Raw genomic sequence first — 6,822 nt, forward strand, 5'->3', positions numbered from 1 at the left:
TTGCCCACAACGTAAATTGAGATTAAATTGATTAGCCTCATGAATATGGTTATAATAAATTGAAGGGCTTATCACATCAGGGATGTGATCAGCTCTACTTAACTTAATCTCAGAATTATATAATTCGATTATTTAAAAAAATACATAATTAGGGCTATAAATTTCAGTTGATAATAACCTTAAAAATTGGTAAAAAAAGTGGTAAAAATTGGTAAAAAAAGTGGTAAAAATTGAAGACGAATTTTTATAAAATTAAATTATTGGTGGTTTGTTTATGTTTTATTGTACTTTTCTATAAATAAAACAGAATAAAATCAAAAACTACTGCAAAAGAGGAGTGATTCTATTAGAAATCTTATGTAATTTCATATATCTTATAAGATATATGAAAAACAGCCTTTTGATTTTAACAGAAGCTATTGGTGCATTAACAAACAATCAGAAATTTTGGCTGGTGCATATTTAATTATCTCTTTATACTGATTGCCCTTGCAGTTTAATTTTCAGCTTCTACATAAGTTGTACGACTTCTGTCATTTTTAGTTTATTCTATGATATATTTATCATTTTGAGTTTCATCCTTGTCGCAAAGACCGTATATGTTTACACTAAACAGGATTATTCGATTATTTGTTCCAATAAATTCATCCCAATAAATGAGCAAACACGAATAAAACGAAACATAGTAGCCTATAGGCTTATTAGACTATATATTTATATATATAGATGAGAATTATAATTTAATTAGCTGTAATAATTTTACAAGACTTTATAAACACCAATAATTCATTTTCATTAAGCTTAGCTTTGTATATTTTATCTGATTTTATAATAATATATGATAAAAAGGTTAATTCTTGAGGGAAGTGCACCCCAAGAAAAGATTTTAAAGAATATATAACTTTTAAATCTCCATTAATAACAATTATATAGTATCTAAAAAATTAATTATGTATTAATCTCTGTCACTTTTGGGAATTAAACAACTTTTATAAGTATTGATATTAATAGCGTTATTAAGGATATAAATAATTGTAATTAAAATATAAATTAAAGTAAACAATAGTTTATTGTTACAACTAACAATTACATTCAATTCACAAACAGATTTAAAATAAGGCACAAAGAATTCATTCAATATTCGCACTCCTTGAACAAATAATTATTGCATTTCTTATATTTATAACAAATTATTTTTAATTTATAATATACAAGATAAATTTGAAGGGAAAAATCAAGAGTTTTATTGATAAACGTACTTATTTCTCAAGCATCTTGAACACAATTCGAGATAATTGATATCTCTGTATTTATCTGCAGTATCAGTTATTGCATCTAGCTTCGATTTCTTTTAAAATGATTCCAAAGAATTTCCATATCAAATATTGTTCATTCATTTAAATTAATGGAATTTTGACCCATGCAGTACTAAGAACAAAAATAATAAATCAGTTTTAAGTCATTAATTTTTGCATTCATCTGTAAATATCTTTATAATATAAACTATGTAAATTATTAGATTTATTAGTAATTTATCGTCAGTAATCTCTATATGGAAATTAAATAATATTATCTATATTTTATTAAAATTTTAATCTAAGAGCAACTGAATTATAACGTTCGTAACAGACCTACTGCTAGTTTTTCCCATCATTGTTAATGTCGAAATCATAATTAAGTAGTTATGTTAGGTGTTCTATTTATCTAATATCTTCATATTTCAAACATTAAATGAGTAATTATGAAAAAAAATTAAAGTTTCTTAGATAATTATTTTAAAAAATGTGTATATTACATAAAATATGCCGTATTATATGTAAATTATACAGGATATTGCTTCATAAACGTGATTTTCTGAATGGAATTGCTGCTCGAATTAAAATTAAACAAAGGTAGTAACTAAGCAGTAGAGATTTTTATCTCATTTCAATTGCTTTACATTGTTACCTTTAACAATAATCCGTGAAAGCATTTTTTTATGGTCATTAGAAGTTGTATAACAGTTAATTGTGATTAATCAGTATTATCAAGTATATTGAACGAAAGTATAGATTTAGAGCTATTGTAGTTATACTGAATATTCATTATTATTTAATTACGTGATCAAATATTATTTTTTTCTTCTTAATTTTTTCGTTTTCAATGCAGACAATAGTATAAATGTGTCGCAACTAATATATTCCCTGCGGTGCCTTTTTAAATGTCTACAATTATCAAAAGCCTTCATATCTTCTCTACCGCAACGTCCTAGAATTTTAAATTTTTCTTGAAAGACATCTAACACTTCCTCTATATCAATTTTTTATATTATTTTCACTCGAGTTTTATACTTTAAAAACTAGCAAAACTTGTTAATTTTTATTAAAGTCGTCTTCAATAGAACATTTCATACTAAAATTTCTGTTAATTTATAGCAGTTTTTTTTTCCAAAAAAGCCAAATAAACGTATAAAAATTGATATTGTTCTACTTTCTTGATTATAGGGTTCATATTCCAACTTACTAAAATTATTTAATCAAAATAAAATTTTATATATAAACAATGGTTTTGCATTGTTATCAAACAATCATCTTCATCTAAAACCACAAAAACTCCTTTAAAAAAGATCATTTTATCTGTCACTGACATAAATATTATTATTAGAAATGTGATTTTTATTATATAGGGACCAGATAATTTTTTTTAAAAACTTTTTAAATTTATTTTATTAGTCTATAATAAAATGAATTTAATATGTAAATTATATAGCTTAATATAGGCTTGTATAAGTTTTTATTGTATGTAATATAACTATAAAATTGTTATAAATAAAAATTGCATAAAGTCTTGTATGTTTAATTTAATGTAAGTAAAAAGAGATCGAGTTGCTAAGGGGTTGAAATGTTATATAAAAAAGAAACAAGAGCAATACATCAAATAGATATTTTTACGAATGAATGGCTACAGGAATGCTTGATAGTAAAGACTCAATACGCTTCAAAACAGATTTTTCAGCAAGAAATGTAAGGAAAATATAAATATAAAATTCTAGAAGTAAATATAAATTAATTCTAAAAATTATATTAAGTATAGAAAAATAGCATATACAGTGAGTTGGATCGTATTAATACAAGAAGGAAGCACGACACTTTGGCGATCTGTTATGGAAAGGCGCTTCTTGCGAGGACTTTCCGTGGAAAACTAGCCCCTGAGTATGTGTTCGGCACGTGAAGAAAACCCGAAAAAACCCACGTGACCACACGTAAACCCGCTACCAACTAACAGTTTTCAGTTTTATCCACTTGATCACAATTTGGCGTGCATACAAATACAGTAGCGTAGTATGTAGAGTATCCTTTTGTGTCACGTAATTAATGTATTAAAATGTATGTAACTCTACAAGCAATGTAAAAGATGACTACGAAATAGTTAAAACTTGGAGAAAAATGAAGTTTTCCTGAAATTTTAGTAGAAAAAAGACACGTAACGTAACATTGAAAATTTAAGTGAGATTGGAATTGACTTCTGCGCTGCATTTCATTGTTACAATGGAAGAAATGAATAGAAAATAGAATTGCAGAAAAAATACTTTTTATTTCTACTAATTATTATAATATAACGTTCATATATGAGCTTTATAATGGTATATTTCATAACTGCAATTGATATTATCTATTCGAAATATTTAGCCGAATTAAAATAGATTCTCTACAATAAAATAAAAGTTTATTTGTATATAACAAACAAAGGATATTTTAAATTGTAAAAAAAAATGTTAAAATAACATTAGCACAAGCGAAATACAAACCACAATTAAAATATAAAATACTAATTTACGAAAAATCTCACGCGGCTAATGATAACATTTACGTATTTTTACACAATTCATTCATTTTTCCAAATAAGAAACCAGGAAAATGAATGAATTAGAAACGAGGAGAGATGATTAGAAAACATTTAAGGAAACAAATGTGGTGTAAGCAATGATGATTGTTAATGAAGCGTTGCTTACGGAGATTATTTACTACACAAAATTCTTGCCGGAAGACATTATAAGTCCTAGTACAGCCTTGTGCAACTTGGATGAACACGTAACATTAGTACTTTATCAATATTTTTCCAATAGATAAACTAATAAAATATAAATTCATATAGTTCTGTAACTTGTAATACTAAATTTTCAGGTTAAATTTTCATTGTTTATGATTTTCTAGATACAAATCGCCTATACAATGTAAAATATTCTCATTGTTAAAAGAAAAACAATTGAATTACTGTACTAACATATGGCTTTCATATTTGTTAATTAATACAATGTTTATAGGCTACGTAAACTATTATAAGTTACAGTTTTAGATTCCTGAGGTTTTTTGTTTGCACAGATTCTATCCTGAGTTCCCAGAGCTGTAGGTTAACTCATTTAATTGACAAATTTTTAATGTAAAGATTGCATTGATTTGGAAAAAATTTCACTCGTAGAGATGCGATCTAACGATCTCGCAAAGCATACTTAGACTAGTAAGTCGCTAGGGACTTTTTAACTTTGATTAGTTTTAAAAAAGGTTTGAGAAGCACCCTTTTTCCTTTTGCTCAATAAAGGTTCGTTCAAAGGCCATACAAACAATACATTGGAAACTGGAAACGTCGTGATCTCCCCTTGTTTCTAAGAGCTAATTAATATTTAAATAAATTATTACAATTTAGTATACTTGATACAAATATTTTACATTTACAATAAAAATCAAATTTTACACATCATGTGAATTTTTATTGAAATTTTACTTAGCAAATCATAATAATATACCAGGCATGGCCAACAAATCGACCAAAAATGATGCCGGTCGATCGCTGAATCATTTGTAATTTTAATACGAATGTTAAATTAATATTTTTCACAGAGAAATCTTTAAACTATTCTTTATGGGTTTGTAACGCTGTGCTCTATGAGATAAAAGGAAGCATTGTCCTTTTTGTCATGTCGATGGTCGTTGCTAGCCAGATGAGTCGATGTTTTATAAATTGTTTTATTGTACCGTAAACAATTCATTTCAGTGCAAAATGAGTGCACCGAAGAGAAGCAAAACTTATAATTTGTGTGACAAAACAAAATACAATTTTCTTTTTTTATTGTGAAAAATAAATATTGTTTTTTGATTTATACTTAGTGTCTTTACCAAAAAGAGATAACCTGGAACATTAATTACTGTATAATATGTAAATACAACTATTTTTTTTTCAAAATAGTTTCGTTAAATGTATTATTAAGCTTTCATAAAACAAAAATGGGGCATAATTATAGGTCAATCATACCCCATCATAAGTTGGCCAGGCTTGTGTTATAATGATTGGTTCTTAAACCTAGAGAACATGATACAATTTCGTATCAATTACTTTGATTTTTATCGTTTGTGATGCATTTTTTTTCCGTGCGAAAACAGCTATTTGTAAATACCAATTCTAAGCTCCTAATGATACTTATTTTGTATTAATATAGCAATTCTCAATAACTTTAAAAACATTTAGACATACTGAATAAGATATCCTATTGAAGATGTCGTATGTTTATATTTAAAGTCAACACAAAGTTTATCTCCATATAAACTAACCTGTAAAACTCAAAGTTCTTTTCAAGGAAAAATTTCAAATTCCTTTGTTTGCCATTTCTCTTACACGTAGCTTACTAGCTGTATGGTATGCAAGTATGCAAATATCTTATGTATAGGCCTACTAATTCTGATTGGTCAATTTTGAAAATAGAAAATAATTTTTCGGTCCGATTTAGTAAGATATTTGCGATGTTTTCGTGTACAAACGTTGGCTCCGATGTAAATTGCTACGATTTATGAATGAAATCGTATCGTGTTTACTCCCTTTAGGCTAAAAGCTGAACCACACAGTTTTAGAAGTTCCTTAACTATATACAGTGGACTCATTAATATCATCGGTTTTGACGACGTAGCGGAAACCTATGCATTAAAGTACACCGCTGGGAAATTCACTTAATGTTTTTCTATCTCAAGTATATATGTACAGTACTGTACAATAGGAATGTAGTAAAGTGCTAAACAATATCGGTTAAAGAAAACATCCCTTCGCCATAAATGCCATCATCATCATCTGGGTTTTCTATTCAAAATTTTAGGATTTTTTCAGGTTTAAAGAGAGTATCTGGCTACATGCATAATACAGGATAATCATAACTAACAACTCATCAAATTAAAGGACAGGAATTCAGGAATATTAACAATTGAATCTGTTTTATATTACTGGATTATTTAATATCGATTTTTTTAGTTTTAATAAAAGTTAAATTGGCAAAAAATATCCAATCGAAAAATAGTCAAAACAAAAGAAATTTGAGAAGTCTTATAAGAAATTTTTATTTTATTTATATTATTTCTCAACATGATTTTGATAAAAATCTGAATAAAACAAGTTTTATCTTATAACTTTTCATCAGTGTTTATTTTAATTAATAAAATATATTTTCTTATTTCTAATTTACAATCATCGTATTATACAGTAGAGAGTCGTTTATCCGAACGCCGGTTATCCGAACGCTTTCCAGTCGGACTGTGTCGTGCTGAATAGAACTTTTTTGATACTAGATTTACTTCTAAAGTATAATTTTTATGTTTTTATATTTTAAATAAATTTATTTTGTACAAAATAAAGAAATCATTTTTAACAATACAATAGCCTCGATTATTATTATAAAAATTTTCGTTAGGCGTAAAATCGACGAAAATTCAACACGAAGCGACACGCAACGGAGAAAAATTTCAACATCGGACAGGTTAGTATATTTTTTCGTACATAATCGGTTATCCGAATAACCCCAGT

The sequence above is a fragment of the Centruroides vittatus genome, unplaced genomic scaffold (genome assembly GCF_030686945.1).
Source record: "Centruroides vittatus isolate TY-2023 unplaced genomic scaffold, ASM3068694v2 contig_290, whole genome shotgun sequence".
Taxonomy (NCBI): Eukaryota; Metazoa; Arthropoda; class Arachnida; order Scorpiones; family Buthidae; genus Centruroides; species Centruroides vittatus.